Source organism: Acanthopagrus latus, chromosome 15, assembly GCF_904848185.1.
Source record: "Acanthopagrus latus isolate v.2019 chromosome 15, fAcaLat1.1, whole genome shotgun sequence".
NCBI classification, from domain to species: Eukaryota; Metazoa; Chordata; class Actinopteri; order Spariformes; family Sparidae; genus Acanthopagrus; species Acanthopagrus latus.
The window spans coordinates 24,738,500-24,759,716 of NC_051053.1; the positions used below are offsets into that span (position 1 = coordinate 24,738,500).

The 21,217-nt window shown below is 41.7% G+C and overlaps 1 long non-coding RNA gene across 3 annotated transcripts in view; it reads left to right on the plus strand.

Moving 5' to 3' along the window:
* Window positions 1-21,217, plus strand: part of LOC119033570 — a 112,985-nt gene that overhangs the window by 49,487 nt on the left and 42,281 nt on the right. The window contains exons 2-4 of one of the 3 annotated variants that reach the window (XR_005079295.1): window positions 13,822-13,967; window positions 18,712-18,800; window positions 19,285-20,235. The exons of 1 other annotated variant lie outside the window; for it this stretch is intronic. This is a non-coding gene — a long non-coding RNA (uncharacterized LOC119033570). Of the gene's footprint in view, window positions 1-13,821; window positions 13,968-18,711; window positions 18,801-19,284; window positions 20,236-21,217 lie in introns of those variants that run through there. One more of the 3 variants, XR_005079296.1, reaches the window with a different exon arrangement.

The following is a 21,217-nucleotide window of genomic DNA, read 5'->3' on the forward strand; positions in this document are numbered from 1 at the left end:
TTTTCTCTGGCTTGGGACTCATAATACATTAAGGCACAGACCTCGTTCTGTCTGCTCAACAATAGTTCTGCTATAATGAGCCCGGTTCCCTTAGGTATCTGTGGAAAAGATCGAGGTATATCTGGAATACAAAATGAGTATTTGATTTAATGATTCAATCATGGCGGCTAACATTAAATTATTGACTCTTTATGTACATGAGTCCTGGTGCTGGCTCTGTCGCAGTCTTGATGTTGTTCGTGATATTCGGTGTGCTCGCTGCAGCCTCTGAATGCCTGAGCTGGAACATAAATTTGCAGAATTGCTTCTGCCCTGTACTGTGTTCTCCTTTTCTCTCTTCTCTCCTCTCTCTGAGATGTAAAGTGATGAGGAAAAAACCTTCTCTATGGAAACTACCAAGCACACTAAATGCCATGACACAGAATATATACAAGGTGCTTGTCAAAGAGAGACTTGGACTGTTTGTATAAAAACTGTGCAGGAGGTCTCCACAGAATGACGGTTCAGACCATCACTGGATGAATACAATTAGATTTAACCAAGAAATTTGGAAAATGCAGCATCAGCCGAGTTCCATTTCATATACATGCATTGTGTTAAGTAAATTGGACAACAAAAAGCTGGTACTGGATCTTAGATATAAGGATTTGCTGCTTTGGACTGTCTGCTGGACATAAGAAGCAAATTTAAAGTCACGTTGTTCACATTATATGTTTATTACCTGACTTTAATGTCAGTAGGTGGAGGATGGAGGTGGGTTAGAGTCAAGGACTGCTGGTCAAGCATGAAAGAGACCGCAGGACATGGTCATGATCTTTTCCGAACCCTAACCAAATAGTTTCGGCTGAAAATTGAACCCAAAAAGTTGCAACATGAAGACATTTAGAGTCTTAACTTATCTGTGGTTTTGCAGAAATGTGTATTCTGCTGATTTTGGGTTGAAAAAGGGGATTTTTTTGCATTCCAGTGATGGTGCTGTGAGATTCTTATACTCATCCTGTTTTAATAAATCTGACATTTTGTTCTTTGTGTAAGCCCCGGGGTAATATAATGACTCCTCCGATCAAAGACATGTGACTTTCTGGTGGCATTAAAGCCGCTGCATAAACATCGCTCCTCTATTCTGCATGAGGCTGGTGTTGATATTAACGGCTGAGATTTACAGCCTGTGATTAGCTGATGAATGGGGGAGCAGAGTCGCAGAACTAAAAGCCCTCCAGCCAACTGGAAGAGTCAAGATAATCACATACGCTTAGCCATTTAATATCAATACAGTGGATATGAATTTCCTCATCCGGAAAAACAAACAGAAATGATGAATCGAGGACAGAATTACCATTAGAGGCACTAAAAGTAAGAATTCGATGAATAATTCAAGGTGTTTGTTCTCGGAGGAAGCCACAGTATCTCTGTGATTGAGGCAGTCAAACAATATTAGACACATTTCCCAGGTGTTATTATGTATGCACAGATAACACTGGAACATTTGTATAATTAGTAGGACCTCTCGTGACACCTGCTAATGTGTAACTGTAGGAGTTTACGTGACCGGTTCACACCGCTGACCTTCTTAAAAGCATTCGTAGCTAAAAGTAGGTGTCGTTTCCTCACGTTTTCACTCAGATTAACAGTGTCACAGAAACTGCATTTGACTTTAAGAGGAACTGTGTCTGTAAAATGGTAAAATAGGCAGGAAAGATATCTGTGTCTTCTCAAGGACACCTGAATTGTAAAATAAAAAGCTGTTTCTTTTTTTTAACACATCGCTGGTTAGAAAAAATGATTCAGTACTGTTGACACAGAGGGTGTTAGATGAAACAGGATTTACACTCATCCTCTACTTAAGGTTGTTGGCAAAGTACTAAATAGCTTCTTTTTTTTTTTTTAAATTTCAGTTTCAATAAATCATGTCAGAGTTCACAGCATCTTACTGTAAAGTGATACGAACGCTGAAGTTAAGTTTGGCAGCGTATCCATGGTGATTATCGGCTGATGTTTAAAGCAGATTAGTGGCCGTATAAATGTGCATGATGAATGAAAGAAAGCGATGCAACATGAATCCTCTGCCATCATTCCTCCTACACACTTTTAGTTGGGATGTAAAGTAAATCTTGGCATCTTTATCTATCAAAAACTGGAATACAGAACAGGGAACTTCTGCACCTGCCACACCTCAAGTTCCCAACTCCTTATTTTTCATACTTACACCTTCACCTGCCCTGAAAAATCTTCATTAGAATAACTCTAAATATGACTGGAAATACAGATTTCCAATTAAAGGGTGATATCTTCTTGCACATCTGAGAACACTTCCATTAACACCAGTTCGTTGACGCCGCCTGGGAGTGTTCCTCCTGCACCTCAGATCCTCTGATCTCTTGCAAATGACTGACAGATCCTCTTCCTTTTAGTTTCAGCTCTGCCTTTACCTTTACGTAGATGCTGAGGGTGAATAAAAGGTCATGAGCTGAGAAAAAGCGTCTTGATTTCTTTAAGAACACTGAAATGTGAGGAGCAGAGGTATACGTTTTAATTAGCCAGCCATGACAACTGAGGGTAATACGTTCTAATTAGGCAGCAATCAACACAGTAAGTATTAAATGATTAGACTGCCTATTTCTGACGATTGAAGCTGCTATATGTTTTAATTAGCCAGCAATGGAAGGCGGAGGATGTATGTTTTAATTAGTAACGTCTCCTGTGGCCTTAAGGCCTCCGGGCTTAAACATTAGGTAGAATGTTAATCAAACGTGCCGAAATGAGACTAATTGTTTTCTTACCGTGGTTCTCCTGTGGCAAGACAGAAATAATCCTCTCACATCGCAGATCTTTTCCTTTTTTTTTTTTTTTTTTTTTTTGGTAGTACAGCTTCAGTAGTCAGTCAGGTACGACTAGCACTGGTTGGCCTACTTTCATCTTCTCCCAAGTGACCTGTGGGCTCACATACATACATACATGCATACATGCACCTCCATCACTTATAACTGCGAAACCGTAACATCCTGTTCTCATTTTCACAGGAACAGGAAACAATTGCACTTGTTACTTTGTGGGAAAGGCATCCGGCAGTTTCCCAGAATACCAAGATTGTGCCAGTGAAATCAAAAACTCTTTCACCCCCTTTATTTAATTATTCAGCTCTCACCTGCATTGCTAACAAAACAGGATGCAAAACAAAAGGTGAGAAAACAGATACGATCTTATGCCTATTGCTGCATTAACTCCTGTTATCCTATGATCTCATCTACAGTTAAATCAAACTTTCCCAAGTAAGATGTGAGAAAACAATATTTGGCATGTACATATGTTTCTGTAAATGACATCATATCAATGTTCTAGATAACGCAATCAGAAAAATTAGCCTTTGGACGTTCAGCAGTTAACATCAGGTACTGTCTTGGTATGATGGCTCAATTCTTTCTCAAGCAGTTTTGATTTCAAAGTGTGCTTTAGTATTTTTCTTTTTTAGAGACATGGAGGTTACTGTTCCAGCTGGAGCGCCTGACTCAAACCTTGACAAACATTTCAGGTTCACTCTCGTTGACATCAGTAATAGTAAAGTGTCTGGATGGAGCTCCACGCCTGTGTGAGTACGAGCAGTGATACGATAAATGAGCCCGATTAGTATTTTTACTGGTCTTTTAGCCCCAGTTAGAATTTATTTAAAAATTATACAAATGGATTGCTGAAATTAATATTCCTTCAGTGTGTATTTTTTCAAACGTGTTGGCAAACAAGAACAAATCTTGTTATCTTGCATTGGGAAAAACACAGATATTTTGCAACACAAACATTGTCCTGTATGTTTTGGCCTCTTGTTAACAGGCAAATGTTTTTTTAAACAGCAACTCCACCTCGTCCTCTGTCCCCATGAGTTGATCGCTATGTGGTTTTGCTCATGATCAGAATGTTCTTCTCTTGTATTTGACTCATCTGTGATGTAGACTTCAGCACCACCTAGAGGTCCGGCAGGCAGGTTTCATTGTTTGTAATAGTTTTTATTACGTTCTCGTCAGTATGGATATATTTTATAAAACTGTTTTCAGACAAGAAAAAATATCTGTATTAATGTGGAAAAGGCCAAAATTTGAGCATAAAAAAATGTATATATTTAGAATAAGAAGGAATGCACTTTGAATGGGAGGTAGAGGGAGACTGATGGCTTTAGTTTAAAAACTGACACATTTTCACATGTATGTAAAGAAACACAGGTAAATTATTAATTCCTTGTCGTGTGTGTGTGTGTGTGTTAGTGTGTGTGTGTGAAAGTATGAGACAGCGAGCCGGTCCCTGGAACCCATAAACCCTACAACGCCCTGAAAGAGCAGCCATGTATGACCAAACAATCCTTTACACACACACACACACACACACACACACACACACACACACACACACACACACACACACACACACACACACACACACACACTGTCTTTCCTGTCCAGCCATTTAAACTGATATCAGCTCCAGTCAGCCATATGGCCCGGTCCGCGGTGTGTTGTGGCTGCGGGAGAGAAAATGGAAAAAGAGCAGCAGCGTCCGAGCTCGGTGAACAGGTGCTGACAGTGAGGCAGACTGAGAAAGGTGGGGGAGAGATAATGACATAAAGAGAAGCAGTGTGGAAGAGAGAGAGAGAGAAATAATGAAGAGAATAGAAAAAAATGTTTTAAGGAAAATAGAAGAGAGAGAAACGATAAAGAATGGAGTCAGATTCTGGTCTGCCCCCATTACAAAAAGCAAATACCTTTTCTGATTGGATTTCTTTCAGCACCACTGGTAAGTGTGTGTGTGTGTGTGTGTGTGGTAGCTGTATGTGCCGTGTTGTCTGGAAGGGAATCTTCATTCACAAAAAGTCCCACCGCTGTATTAAGCAAAGTTTTGTTTTTTAGAAAGTTTCAACAACAAGGACGGATGTTACGGCATAGAAATGCTTCTGCCATCAGGCAGCTGAAACAGGAAGAGGGATTGTTTTCCCAGGTCAACATTCCCCGGTGATGGTGGAACAACTGGAATAGCTACGGTGACTCTCCACAGCCAGTGAACAAGGCTGATGGAGGAGGAGGAGGCAGAGCAGGTGAAGATGGAGAGTGATAGAAACCGAGGTAATGGACGGGCGTTCAGTTGATGGAGAGCGCCGGTATCGTGTCACAGTTGTTTCCCCACTGGTATGTGTTCCCCGTTACCAGATGGTTCACAACCGGCGTTCTCTCTAGTAGATCAGTGAGAAACAAAAGCCGATACTGACTATTACAACAAGTGTTGTACTCGGCCTTTTCATAGCACTTAGATCGAGGGTTTCTTGGTGAAATTGGGAATCTTACTGATGATTTTTGCTTTGAACAGTAGCCAGGCTGCTAGTGGCAGTCATGTTGCTAATGCTGTGTTTGTGACAGTGACACCAACCGTAAAACCCTCAGTGAGGGTGGAAGGTTGGAAAGTTATCGATCTTTGCTTTTTTAGAATTACCTGGAAGAAAATGCCAGGTAGCCGTAGCATGAGCAAGATGAAGGCTGTGTTATTACATCTTTCTCTGAAGAATTTCACGCAGATTGAAAAGACGATGAGAGATTATTTGCAGCATCGTACTTTGAGTGCCTTGAGTCTTTTTGGGATACAATTATGAATCAAAACCAGAACTAAGATTTAATAGTGTAATAATAGCAGACTACGTCGCAAGCAGCAAGTTGTGATGCAATACACAGCACTGCAATCGTGTCCTAATAGTGATAAGAGTACTAGTGCTCCTAATAGCAATAATTTGGATAAAAGAAAGAAAACAGATGTCCTTTTATTCATTAGCAGCAGACACAAATGATGACAAATGACAGTGGTTGTGGTATTATCCGTGTCAGCCAACCCTGTTGCTCTGTTCTCGGTGTAATAGCAGGGGATAATAGCTTCTCAATTATTCATATTACCCCTGCGCTCTATTGAGAATACTGTCACACAGCCACTATATGTCTTGATCTAATTAGCTAGAGGAGAGATGGAGCGGGAGGAAGAGAAAAAAAGAGGGGGATAGAGGGATGGAAAAGGTAGGAAAAGGAGAACAGCAGGAAAAGGAGAGAGGGAAAGATGGAGACAAGGGCGGTGAAGGAATGAGGGAAGGGAAAAAAAAATCAAAAAGTGCAGAAACAGAAGTATGGAAGTGGTGTTTTGCCTCGAAGCTTTGTAAACATTCTTCAAACAGTGTTTGTTGTAGAGTCACTTCCTGAGTCTACGGATCTCTCTCTGCACGACTCCCATAATATGTGGATTGTGTGCGCTTGTGTGTACATCTGCTGGTGCAATATTCATATATAGGCTACGTCTCTGGCGAATTGTAGAGTAACTTCATCAAGTCAGAAATCAGATGTTGTTATTTGCCTTCCCTCTTCCTACCGGTGCCCGTGTCAAGAAGTCTTACCAGTCAATCCAGTGATTAAAACCGGCACCTGAATATCAACACTGACAACAGTTGACAACACATAGCTCTTTCTTTTAAATTTTAATCAGTGTCTTTATTCATACTGTACCTGTCCCCAAGCCACCAGGGGGTCGGGTTTAATTCCCCTTCGTGTAAGAATTCTGCATTAAAGTGTCTTAAAATAACTTGACCTTTTGTATATTTTATGCAGTTGTGTTCTTATGCTATCCCAAATGTTTTCCGCAAAGTTTAAACCCACCAACGTTACTTACGGTACATTCTGTTTCATTTAGTTAACTGTTGCTATAACCGTTTAGAGAGTCAGTCATTTGTGCCTGAATCATGTCAGATAGTGATTGCTTAATGCTGTGTTTCCCGCCAGTGATGATGTAAGTTTGACTTTTGGATCTTTAGGGTTTATTCACCTCCAACCGTCATCTAGTTTTACTGTACATTAGCCATAAGCTGTCCAGCAACAGCTTGCATCAGGGATGTGTCTGTGAGACTCAGGTTCTCTATCTTCATTCCTCATCTTTACAACTCCCTGTAAAGAGTAAAGTTACACATTTAAACATGATCTCTGAGCTTACCTCCGTCCTGTAAATGCCTCCAGAGTAGAACAGCATGTGAAGTGACTCTGAGTGTTTATTCCTGGAGGGTTGGTTGGCTTTGCCTCTGACCCCCCTGCAAACACACTGTGTTTTGTTTTGATAGAGAGACCCTTCTGGGCAGAAACTAAACACACTGTTAGGTCGGCTGATGCTTGATTTTTGGGGCCGATGCTGCAACTGATATTGGTAATGGAATGGTCATAAAGGTAAGCATACTTCACCAAACAATGCCTTGTGTTCATGCATGTCCACTGCCTTGGCCTTTTCATCACTTGTTACGACACTTAGTAGCTTGTTAACCCGCCTGAGATGCATTTTCACACATTCAATCAATAAAGAGTAGCTGAAGATGAAACCCCAACACGGACACGAGGTCCGTTCACGTTCGACTGAACTATAACTACTAAATATAAAAGTGCAAACGCCTTTTTTCTTGTAAGTGCCGGGGAAACAGAGCTGACAACCAGTCATGCAGGATATCTGTTGCAACTTAACCAAAGCTGACAGATTGGGAATACAACCTGCTGCCAGTTATGAAAAAAAAACAAAAAACAGCGCGACTCTGAGACACAAGCATGAATCAAGTCCTGAAATACTGCATACATTATAAACTAAGGGGAATTGAAATGCTATGGAAGCAGATAAATATATATTGTGATTCTTGTACAATACAAAGAAAGGGACGGGAAAAATAGAACATTATTAAAATGCACACACACATAAGATATCGGGTCTTGACAGGAATCTCCACTCTGAAAATAAAACTTTGTAGAAAACAAACTCCCTCTGCATTACTGAGAGATGAAATGGTTCCTGCAGATCGTAATTGTCAGTCAGATTGCAGCCTTTTTGAATCATCTTCTTCTGCATTTATGTGTTTACAGCACAAAAACCCCCCAATAAGGCTGCTAACTGAATAGGACAGTTACATTAGGCTCAGTGATTTCTATTCTGTTCTATTGTATTCTAGTCCATCCGAAGCCCTCAGTCCCCGCTGATAAATGAAGTGGCCAGTCAGGTTATGCTAATTGATGTCTCCTCTCTTTGCTTCCTTCCTCTTTTCTCCAAAGTTCAATTACACTCATCCACCGCCATCCATCACTGGAATGAAGCTGGCTGTGGGGCTAAATTAAATGTGCCAATTTCAATTAGCCAGCGTGAGGCAGTGCAGGGGACAGAGGTGACTGTGGTGGAAATTGGTTAGTGAAAGGGGATTCAAAAAATAGGGCTGGCAGTGTCGGAGTGGGCGGCGAGCTGCTCTGAAAACCATCCTTCTCCGTTGACCGTTAATGTTTTTGTTTTTTTATTACAGCTGTTTCTGAATCAACACGTCTGTAGTTTTAATGCAGCTTCACAACTTATTTTCATCAAGTAAACAAGTGTAATCTGATGCTGTTTTTACTCCAGAGGTGTGACACTTTGCATTGTGAAATGAATAATGATGTCACGTCAGATATACGATACCCAATGTACTATTTTTGTAATATGAGACTGTATGCTTGCTCAAAAACACTGAATAAAACATAAGAGTTGTCATTTCATTCAGCCTGTTGACGAGAATACATACATTTAGACGTCTTGGTCTTGTACTTCTTAAAGAAACTTCTGAAATTGTACATTTCCGTGTCAAGTTCTCATCAACTCGTGCAACAATAGAAACCGTCCTGACAAACAGGGCATGGTTCGTGCACGGCCCACGACGGGGAAGCTCTACAGCGGGTGATTAAAACCGCCCAGTGCATCATTGGCACCCATCAACAGAGCGTTGATGACATTGATGAGGTGAGATGCCTGCTTACTAAAAGACAACACCCAGCAAAGCCACAGTTGCTGTGTCTCAATTCATGGGCTGCACCCTTTGGAGGCCAATTACGTCACTACGCCGCACGAAGGCTGTCCCAATCCGAAGGCTCCTCCAAATGCAGCCCACAAATGCGGCCTTCTTTTCTGTCTTTTTTGAGGATGCACAGCTACGATCCTTCCCAGCCTCACATATCCCAATATTCTTTGGGTACCTGAAAAAGAAGAAAGAAAGAGAGAAAATGGCGTCATCGCGTGGCGTACATCGTCTCTTTCGCGGGCCTGGGCGGCAGAAATCGTGACGTAAGGACAAAACATCTGGTGATGGAACCAGGAAGTGTTCCAAAGGCGAGACCGTCCTATTTAACAAGGCCTGACGTGGTTAACAAGGTCTCTTCAAAGGACTCACCTTCGAAGACCACAAAGGCCGGGTCCTTCGAAGGATGCAGACCCTGACTTGAGACACAGCAAGTGTGTTCACCCTGCCGCCATCTGGCGAGAGCTACAGAAGTATCCACCGAGTGTGAGACTCCTGAACTCATCCTCACTCCTAAAACGTTGTCGAATAACAATTAAATACACTTTGATTACCTGTGTTGCCTTGAGTGTGCCCTGCTGTGAAGAGAAGCAGGAATACTTCAGATGATATCAGTTTCCCCCGCGACCCTGCAGAGGATTAAGCGGCGTACATATAATGTGTACAGATGATAGATGGATGGATGGATGGATAACAGTTTCATTACAGCATGAAGGTATTTTTTTGTACTCAATGAGGACGACTATAAATAGCAAAACCCAGCATGACAGTGGTTTACAAAGGAAGATTATTCAGTACCACAAACTGAAAAAAAAAACACTTGCTGAAGCATCGTGCAAAGGAATGTGATGAAGATCTACAACAGATATATAAAGAACGAAGTGCAAGGGCAAGAAACTTGTTGGCAGGAGAGAAGAAGCGCGACAAACCACAAACAAACACCAAAGCAAAGCTGACGAGGGGAAACAATTACGGAATTTTATTGTGGTGGATGACCAGTCCTGCTTTCCGTGAGGTTTTCAACGCTTAATTGAACATCTCAAGCCCCCGCTATGTGCTGCCAAACCAAAATTAAATAGCTCATCCCACATCTTGGGAATTCTTCTCAGAATGCTCGGAAAACGTTGCTGTGGCGAAATTTAAAGGCTGACATATGGAGCTCAAACATCCAGTCGCACAAACTGAAAGACCCTGAAAGTTTTCCACTGCAGAAGCCAAACACATTCATGTCTTACACACGGAGGAGAAGAAGGACAAGCATGCCAAATCGTAACGCTTGGAAAAATACAAGTTTGACATTGTTGGCTCATGAAGTTATTGACGGAAAAAGTGTCATCTCAGATTTGGTGGAACCAGGAAGCTTATCAACGTTTACCTGAGGGAACACATTTTCATGGCATCAGATTTTATATTAATTGTTTCATAACTAACGCTTTGCACATGATGAATTAACCTTGTAAAAAAAAAAAAAAAAAAGTGGTAACAAAACTGTAATCTTTCCTTTGGGTTTTGCCATTTTTAATGTAAATTACCCCTTTTAATTTATTATGTTGGTTAGAATCTAATCATTAGTGAATCTCTTGATAAATACCTGAGATTATGTGTAGTGAAACAGATGCACTGCCTTCCAACCCTGATAACATATTCCGCTCACACGTTGAAAAGATTTGCCACCGTGCCCCAGATCCTATCCCAAAATAAAATAAAACTGTCTTCACCTCGGCTTCACGCTTGTTGTCAAAGCAGCTTGTTTAATAAGCAGCAACCCGAAGACGTTTCTTTGTTACCAGCTTGTTATTAAAGCTGCAGCGGCATGACGACAACAATCAGAGGAGTTTCTTTGTGTTGCTGTTCGAGCGCCTCTCACATGATAACTAGAACTCTCTGGGCACCAGACAGGAACGGCTGATAAATAATCTCCTCTTTACTGAGGACTGGCAGACAGCAGGGTGGAGGAGAACTAATAATTTCCCCCCTTTTTTCTCTCGGTATCCTCAGCAACGGACTTGGTTTTAGCCAGAGCTCCCTCCTCCCTCTCTCGGGCTGAAACAGGCTGATACTTTACAGAGAAGTGATTTCAAACTTTTAAACGGTTTCTCTCTGACTTGTATATCCTCTAATTGTTATTCATAGCTCTGTCAGGAGAAGAGGAGGAGGAGGAGGAGGAGGAGAGGGAGAAGAGAGTGAGAGGAGGAGAGGGGAGAATGTCGAGGGCAGACGATGGAGGAGAGGCAAGGGGATGGGGATAGAGAGGAGAGGAAAGGAGGGCAGATGGGCGGAGAGAAGGGATGAAATAGAGGAGAAAATGAGAAGGGGTGAAATGAAAATGGACGGTCTCAGATGGTGAGGAGGAGGGAGGAGAAGAGGAGAGAAGCGAGGAGGAGGGAAATACAGAGAAAAAGGATGAAGACAAGAAAGGAGATAACACTTCTTCTCCACATACAGTCTGTTATTATTGTTTCTCTCTGAGCGTCTTATCAGTAACTGAGTGATGAACTTGTGAAACTGTTTCTAGATTCTGAAGGTCTCATTTAAAATATTACCAGTTGGAGCTTGTAAAAATTATCATCATCATCATCATCATCATCATCATCATCATCATCATCATCATCATCATCATCAGTATTATGAAACCTAAACCTGCCCTGGGAAATGTCTGTCTGCCAGGTGTACATTTACCTGAAGTGTTAAACATATGGTTTTAACCCGCCCACATTAGATCCACCTCAGACTTCAGAATGAGCCTCAACACGGCAGCAGCTGTGTGGCAACATTTATATGGTAAACTAATTGTCAAGCACATTTATCTTTGTTTCAAAAATATAAACTGAGAAAAAGATAAGATAAAAGATAAACTGTTTATCTGGGCATTATTTTGAGGATTGTTACCATTGTTTTTAAGTTAAAATTGCACTTAATGTCAATCCCACAGCCCATCTGATTGGTCATTCATCCCACAGTCTAAATATGCAAATAAACTAGCAACTAAAGTTATCAAATAAATGTAGTGAAGTGGAACTATAAAGTAGCAGAACGTGGGAATTCTCAAGTAAAGTACCATAAAATTATACTTGCAGACTAAACTGTAATTACATTGATTAACTTGTTATTCTAAGTAATGACACAACATTTTTACCAGTAATCAGTATTCGTAAAGGCCCAGAGACCTTGTCAGATGATCCCTGGTAGAAAATGGATCTGAGAAGCAGGTGTGTTGGTTGTAGTTCAATAATCCTCACACTGCTGTGTTTAACTACAGATATTCTCACCAACATTTAAGCAATCTTTATCAATATATGTTGTTGTAATACTTCTGAAAGACTAACCTGAACAGTGCTTGACTGGAATACCTCTCTGTTGTCAATAGACTTGTGGCAGACGCTGCCGTATGATGATGAATGAATCAGGGCGCTCTCGAGGTGTTACGGAAAATCCGTCATCAAACAAATGTGAGCTAAACAGGCACTAATCTGGATCCCAAACGCCTAACAGAACTGTTTATTTGTGTCTTAAGAAGCCCTGACTGAAATAATGACTCAGTCACCATCAACGAAGGTGTGAAGGAAAGGTTCACACTCACTTTAAACCCAGAATTAAAAAAACTCTGACTGACTGGAAACTGAAGCAGGTGAGGCACTGAAAACAAAACTTGATGACTTATTAATGCAGGGTCATACTGAGGGCAGTCCCGTGTATTGTTACATCATTCCTGACATGTTTTTTTTTATTTTTTATTCATTCTAAAGTTTTCTCTGACAAATCAATTAGCAGCGTCTTAACTGCACTTACTGTGTGCCTGAAGCTTCAATTATGCACCTCAGTATAACCTGTCACATCAAACCCTCTAGAGACATCATCATGCGCTCAATTAATCTCCATGACTGAAAGAACATTTCTCGTTCCTTTTTTAATTGCCTGAACGTGAAGCGTACAATGAGGAGAAACGGTGTATGTTTTCCATGTTGCCCCTCGGTACCGCTGAGAGAGATTTCGGCCGGCGTTAGACATTGTTAAGATTGATATATTATGCACGGAGGGAGCAACTTAAAAATGCGACTTGGTTCAAAGGAGCACCGTGTTGTGAGTGCAGAGCAGGACGTGGGGATGAACTCGGTCCTATTAAAGCGGCACCTGCTTCTCCAAAATTGATTGTGCCTATTAAATGATGAACTATGAGCCCGACAGTGACTTAAATATTTCAAGACTACACAATAATTATTTTGTATCTGACTAACGAGTTACGAATTTAGAGAAACTCAGTCTTTGTTTGGCTGGAAAACCTTCACATATGTCCCAGATTGCCGTCCGGATAATTATGCCTGTTCATTGATGTGGCGCTGCTGAGCGGTGCTGTATGTTCCTCTCATGTTTGTTTTTTCTTTATGTTGTACTCTAGGCTGCTAAACTTGAGCTACTGAAAGAAAAAAAAAATACATGTGATTGATTATCAGTCTCGGTTGTGTCTGAATAATGAATAATATTTTATTCCTACCACTTAATTCCAGCTAATGTTATAGGTTACACTGTATATTTTAGACTGTTTCAGGACTCCCCAGAATATTGTAATTAGCGTCCACTCGACAACGTGCAGTCGCTTCTCATGTCGACACCAAATGAAGCTGTTGAATTTGTTTTTTAGCTGAAGACACTTAAACACTGCCGCCATTGTGCCTCAACAAGCAAATAATAATCATGCCATTTTAAATAGTTAGACAGTTACTGTTAAAGCATAAACAAACCATTTGCAAGATGTTAAATAGAACTCAGCTGTCCTGCCGAAGCCGAGCCTGAACTCAAACCTTCCTGCTGATTTGCATGGACTTGAACTGGATACGCGCATTAGCGTAATTAAACACATCAACTTGAATTGCTAGTGAGGCGATTGTCATTAGCTTGTGCGTTTTTGTCTCGGCCAGACGACTTCTCATGGTCATTTTAATTTGTCCTGTTCCTGGAATTACCAGCGCTACTGGAGTTTTGAGGTCGATCCTGGGAGGAGTCACGACAGCAGGAGGAAATCTCACAGTGTGCAGTCCTCATGCATCCCGCTGTGACCCGTAGAACTCCCAGAGGTGCTACAGTGCCTCCAGTCGCACCCAGAGAGCGAGGGGTGAGTCTACTGCAGGTGGTTTCCATGTTCTTATTGACAGAGTTGCATGTGAATTAGTAATGTGACGGTAAATCACACACAAAATAACAGCCAGTCTTCATATTTTTCCATCAGAGTTAAAGAAATTGGGACATTGATTGAAAATATATGGTTGATGGTCCAATTTTCGATGCTTTAGTTTGGTAGGAACTGGCCTGCCAACAACGCACACACGGGTCAGCATTTGACGAGTTGGGAATGAGACTCAACAGTCTTTACTATCTTTATAAATTGGACCTTTTACTGCGAGCTCTGAGTGCCACACCTGGATCGTTGTTTTGTATTTCGCACTCTCACTGACCTCTGCAGCGGGCATCTCCATTTTTACGACCGTTACAGTAAAAACCAGTGGCAGGAAGCTGCTGCTGCGACAGTCATGTGAACACTGTCTGCCCTGTTGGTGTTGTGGTGTGCTGTGTCCCTGGTTTGCCATAAAACCTCCAGTAAATTATTTTACCATCTGGATGACTGATTGGAATTACTGGTGTGCATTGGCAAACCAAATTAACAGTCTCCCCTGGTAAAAAACCAGATAGGGCATCCGCCTGCATATTTGTGTAACCATTAGAAGTAAAGCGACTTGATGGGTTAGAGGTGAAGTCAGACTCACAAAGTCTTTTTTTTTTTTTTTTTTTAAAGAACTTCAAAGTGCATCATAATGAAACAAGAGGAGATACAAACACTTGAGGATTGTGTTGGATTCAGAATGAAGAAGGGATGTACAAGAAATAAACAAAAACGTTAAAAAAAAGAACCAATAATGATACCATTTCTTTCTTTCTATGCGACTGCCCGGCTGGCTCGTTGTCACCCTATTCTTTAATCTGTTTAGGGTCTAATTGTGAGTTATGACGCTATTGGCTGATATGGCTTGTAGCTCAGCCAGCCCCTCTGTGCCCACTCTGCATATCCAACCCATCTGTGAGCCACACAGCCACGGCAGAGCTTTCACCGATACACACACCGAAAAACTACCGTCATGCCCGCACACACTTCATACACACTTCACATCGACCGCCGTCTTTTAGCACGATGGTTAACCAGCAAAGAAGATTCATAACACACCGAATTAGCTTTAGATTTGCAATGAATGATCAGTTCATTAAAAATGCATTAAATATGAGCGGGTTCAGTTGATGCTAAATGGAAAGAGGGGTGGGGGGGATTAATCTAGACTGTCTCTCCTCCCCTGTCCCCCGCTATTGTACTCTGGTTCCCCCTTTCCCCCCTTTGCGCTTTCTGCATTTTTGGTGCATGCAGCGTCACATCTCAAACAGCTGTAATATCTTCTTTTGTATCAGAGTCAGTGTGGCGTGTAACCACGATGGTGCACACTCATCACGCACTATAGTTTCATAATAGATTCAATGAGTGAAATACTTACGAGGATTTCTGACAGTCTGGCTTTGGGCCCCGTTGATTTCACAGTTTCTTTTTAGCATGCTAACTTACTAGGTGGCACTCGCTACATACTAGGACTATCACATTATCGTGGCTAAAATATTTTGCACTAATGACGTCACAGTATCTACTAGCTTCTCGCTATCATCTGTCACGCTGTGGAAGTAGGTAGCAATCAGTGTTAAGGTGTATTACTGCCAACTGCGGTGACAATGAGAATTATTTCATTTACATTGTACATTTTAGGGCATTTATCGGATGTTTTTGTCCAAAGCGGCTTCCAGTAATTCATACATACATTCATACACTGACAGCAGTGGCTGTCATGCACATCAGTTTGGGATTCAGTATCTTGCCCAAGGACACTTTGACATGCAGACCAGGGGAATTGAACCAGTGATCTTCAGATAACAAGATGCTGGCTCTACCCCTGAGCCACAGGGGCACCAGATTATCAATATCATTGGCATCGGCAAAACATTACACCTTTACTATATAAGTGTTCCAGGCTGACAGAGTGCATGACTACAGTGGGTTGAGGAGAGACACTGTGTCTATAACATTGATGCTGATGTATATTTTGTGCTGGTCTGTGTCTGTACAGCCTGCTTCCAGACTACTGCACCAAGACATTCAGTATCAAAATACAAAAACCAACAATACAAACAAAAAAAAGCCATATTTTTGTGGTTACAGACCCGCTGCTTAATGCATGCCGGCAGGCAGGATGACAGAAGTCGGGATGAAAGGAGAATAGTAACTGCAGGTTGGAGAACTGATAGCTGCTTCCTGAGGAGACGGCGAGGTGTGTGAGATTGTGTGAGGATGACGAGACACATTCTCTGCACACCTATTGTTATCTTTGTGCCGGTGCCAGCGGGAGACAATGAGGTCATCATTTCAAGTAAAAACCCTGCTAAGCTATTACGCTTTGGAAGAAAATTCAGGGACTTCATCTGAATGACTCATGCCGGCACAGGAATCTTATCCAATCATCCTCAAATCCAAAGTTTATTTTGGAATATACAAATGCACACAAGCATTTTGATTTTGATTAAGAGAATTAAACACGCATACTTTCCTCTGTGCAGGTCTTTAATCTGAGAGGAGGGGAAATAATATTTACAGAAGCTACATTTATGATTTAAGATTTTACTACTGCCAAGGATGAACGTACCGTGAGTGTAAATATTTTTAGTCCAATCTCTCGCTTAGTATGAAATTAAACAGGAGCATGCGCAGGTTGTTCTCTAGTAAACACAGATTGTAGAAGTGCATTAGATGGGCTTACACCGGTCAGCAGAGACCGGGACAAAGCACACAGAAATCTTACAGATGGAATCATGTAAAAAGATTTAACTCAAATATCAGTAAAACTCAAATGCATCCTGACTAAAGGTGTCAATACACCCCAACTCAAGTAATTGAATGTTGGAGAGTCACACAGGCACAGCTGTCTGACTCTGCATCTGACAGCTTCTTTAACTTTGGGGAAATAAAATTGATCTGAAAATCATTTCCACTTCATAAAGCAGTTTTTCAATGTGTACGGAGGAGGGAGAGTCGGGGAGCAGGGTTTAAGCTTCTTTCTCAATCTTAAGTTTTTCATTCTTTGCACAACTACTATATTTCTGTCACTCTTGTTTTCCTCAGATCTTTAGAAATGTTAGATACACGCATATTTAGGCAATTTCCGTATTTGTAGGTATGACACCACCATGACATTTTGCCATGTTTGTGGTGACAAAACTGGGTGTTTAAAAGAAACCTGCAGATATTTCCTGACATGTTTTTGGCGGCTAAAACAGGTATTTTAACCCCAAGCATGACCAAGTGGTTTTTATGCTCAAACCCTAACCAGAGCATTAGCATACCTTAACGTAAAGCTGCAACGTAAAGGAATGTAAAACTTTAACTTACCTGTAGTTTTGCTGAAATGTACTTGGATAACATTTATTCTGGCAGAACAGATATTAAACAAACTAAACATGATAACTTGCTAAACAACTCCACTGAGGACTGACTGCAGCAGTGAGATTGTTTTGATCCTCTCTGTGTTAATATTACATTAATTTGGCCGAGGTGGTGCCCACATTGGCTCGGATGGCCTTATAATGTCGGTGAAAACGCCTCCCAGGAGAGGCGGCCCCAGATTATTGCGTCTTACCCCTCTCTATGACGGCGGGCTCTTCCCCTGACCTTCAAGATCGGCCGTGCAAAGAGACCCAAAGAGGATTCTGAGGACCGATCAGAAGAGGAGGACCAGGAGAGAGGAGAGGGAGGACCTGGTCTCGGTGGATCCCGCACAGACTTGTTTCACTGTCTCGGACTGGTGGCTCTGCTGCAGCAGTGTGAGGGATCAGGGAGAGAGAGATGATGATTATGGAAATGAGCAAGCTCTCTCTCTGAAAGATTAAACAGGCCACTGATTGCTTTTACATAACCTTCACTCACTGACACGCAGGGTTGCTCCGTCCCCCTCTGCCTTACTTTCAATCACACACACACACGCACACACGTGATGTCGTTGTTTTCTCTGTTGTCTCCGAGTGTCCTCTCCTTAGTTTATGTCATTTGTTATGTTCGGCTTCAGAGACACACACACACAACACACCTCATGCAGCTGCAGGGCTGCAGTTGGATTCATCAGACCTCAGGGGTCAGTAGCTCTCCGTAAGACAAGCTGCCCTCACTTCTCTGTGTGTATGTGCATGATTTTTCTGGTGTATAGATTTCTTATTTTTGTACGTATGTGCGTGTGACCTTGTGATACAAGAGTTCACCCTGTGTTTGTGTATCTAAGAACCCGGTGACCTCCAGACATGGATCTATACACGAGGCTGCGACATGAAACAGGCGCCTGATGAAGCCGGTCATTTTTCACATAATGCTGCAATCAGTCAGAACAATATATAGTTGAGGGATGTATGTAAAGGGATGGCGGGGCACGAGAAGAGAGACGGATGGATGGATGGACTGACGGATGAATAGATAGATGGATAGAAATTAAACAGAGATGTTTAGAAAATAGAAATAAGTATTTTTTATGTCTCCATTTTCCGTTTGTTATTTTCTTATTAAACCTGCTCAGCTAGACAAACCCAAGATGCATAGTTACATTGGTGGGCAGCCATTTCTCTATCATGGGAAGCTGTTGTTATTAATGTAATATTATTTGTGGTTTCTTCCTCAGTTTAGCCATCCATTTAACTTTGAGGTCAAACAGAGGTTAAAGACATTATGCTCACCCGGCAGGGATGTGAAAGTTTTGATCTGCTTGCTCTGCTCCCGTCGCTGCTGACAGGAGACACTTTTCTCAGCTGGGTGAGGCGGTTGGAGGATGGTGTCGTAGCGACAGCAGCAGCCCACAGCAGTGACTACACCGGTGAGCTGGTAAGCAACTCCAGGCCTACGGCAACTCTGAGGGGACACACTACCTCACAGACACTGACACATGGCAACCCACAACCCTCCGCCTCCTGTGATTTTGGACATGGTCGTATGGTTATTTAGTACAACACCCAACCCAATAGATGGATGGAGAACTTAGAAGTTTACTCTTTTTACGGACATTTTCCTGGAAAGTACACATTTTTCGACGACCAGGGATTTTCCTGCATACGGCGCCGCTTGCAGAAGCATTTTCGACATAATTCTGCCAATAGGCTTGAATACCAATTTGTCCTGAATCATTTGGGGACCTTTTTAATCTTCCCATGACACAGCTTTGACTACCAAGCCAGATTTTGACACATAATGGTCCAGCTGGTGGCTTCAAACGGTGCTAAGCTTTTATCCCGACTAATTGCCAACACAACCTTCAATTTATCTGAAATTGCATGAAAACACCCTTTTTTTCTCTCTCATCTGTCCCCAGGACATGTGGCAGGTGCGTCACACAGCTGAGATTTAACCGCTGCAGTGGTCGGAAAGCTGGCTGCTGTGGTGAATCCTTGTGGACATGAAAAGTTTCCCACCTGAGGACAGGGCTGACAGAGTCAGCAGTCAACATCATTATGAACAGTGTTTGCCTTTCGACTTCAACAACTTTATGAAATAACCAGAATTGCCTTTCAGGGTGGAAATTGTTTCCTTGTGATTTATTTCTCTGCAGAAAGTTGGCCATGATTAATTCGGTTAAGACTGGAACTCCTCTGTTGGCGCCTTGTCCTGCAGTACGATTTGGGAAATTGTTGCTGTCAGATTATAGAATAAAAATAGTTTCTTCGTCAATTGTAGTCACTGCTAAAATTAAATAATATGACCCCACTCTGGCTGACTTAGTTTGTGTCGTGTCATCAAGATAAAGCACGCTACAATTCTCATTCTCAACTGGAGATATGAAAGAATATCTGGTCAAGTTTTCCCGAGCAGGGACCTGATTTTGATTTAGTCTTGTCTTGTGTTTTGTATGAAAAGTCAGTCTTTTAGTCATTTGATATTCTGTTAGTTTTAGTCTTTATTCTTAGTTTTGTCGATATAGACTCGAGTCTGGTTTTTGCAATGAAAAACAATACTTTTTAATAATTTTTCGCAGTCTGCCTTTATTTGACAACCTGTAGAGAGAGAGAGAGATTGGGGGGTATGACATGCATCGAAGGTTTCCTGGCTGGGAATCAGTCCGTCGACGTTGTGGTTATGTGGTATGTGCTTTCACAGTCGTGCTTTTTGAGGCAACAGCTGTTGCCTCCTTTGTTGTGTTACAGTTCTGTCACGAGGTGAGTGGAAAGGGCGCTGTTTACCTGTCCACACACACAATGTCCACGTCACGGCTCTGCAGTAATAAAACAGCCTCTGACTCCTCTCAGTAAATTCAGTTGTCATTCCCTCCGCTGCTCCCTGACTGTTGTTTCTTTCTCACCCAGCATTACTGCAGCCATGTGTTCTCTGCTCTGCAGGGCGGTCAGAGCCTGGATTCACTCACTTGTTTTTTCTCTAAAAAACTGTCTGAGCCTGACTTGAAGTTGTCAGATAACGTAGTGATATTTCTTTAGCAGATATCTAGTCGAAAATATAGACAGTTGGCCGTCAACATTGATCCTGAAAGTGACTCATTCCTTTTATAACACTAACAGGAGAGCTAACAGACAGTAAGGTCCGCATCCACAGTGCTTGATAACAATATGATAATCATCTCTGAAAATATTACAGTTTCACACTATCATGGTAATCGGTATTGCAATTCATTTATTTTTATTGTCAGTGTTGGTTGCCATGACCCTTTACAGAATGAAAGTTGGGGATTTCTTTTGTTTAAGCAAATGCTGTCTCATCGTTTGCCAAAATATTAAATCCTTACAGATCCTATCCTGAAATGTGCTGGAAACTTGAAATGAATATTTCTTACATATTACTGTCAGTTGCTTACCTGTCATTATCATTTAGGGTATAACGGCACACCAGAGTCACGGTTAGGTACAAACCTGATACTGGTAAAAGGGGTCATGGTCATGGACACTTTGCGTCACTGACTGACGTGTAGATAATGCCATCTAATATGTATTTACATATTTAACATGTCTCACATACAACACTGACACACCGCCCTTGTTCGATCTACTTCTCGCACTTACTAGGTCGGAGTGTGGATCAGAACGGTTTGGCGAACGTTCTGGCGTATGTTTCTTCTTCTGCATGCATCAAACCTCGATTTAACCATGGTAAAGAAACTCCCAATCCTCATTATAGTTTTCCTTGCCAAAAAAAAAAAATAGTTCTAATGATAGTCGGCCCTACATTGTGGTAGATATTGAAATAGTCATGTTTGTTATGACTGAGGAAGATTTATAAAAGTTTTAGAGTTATTTTCC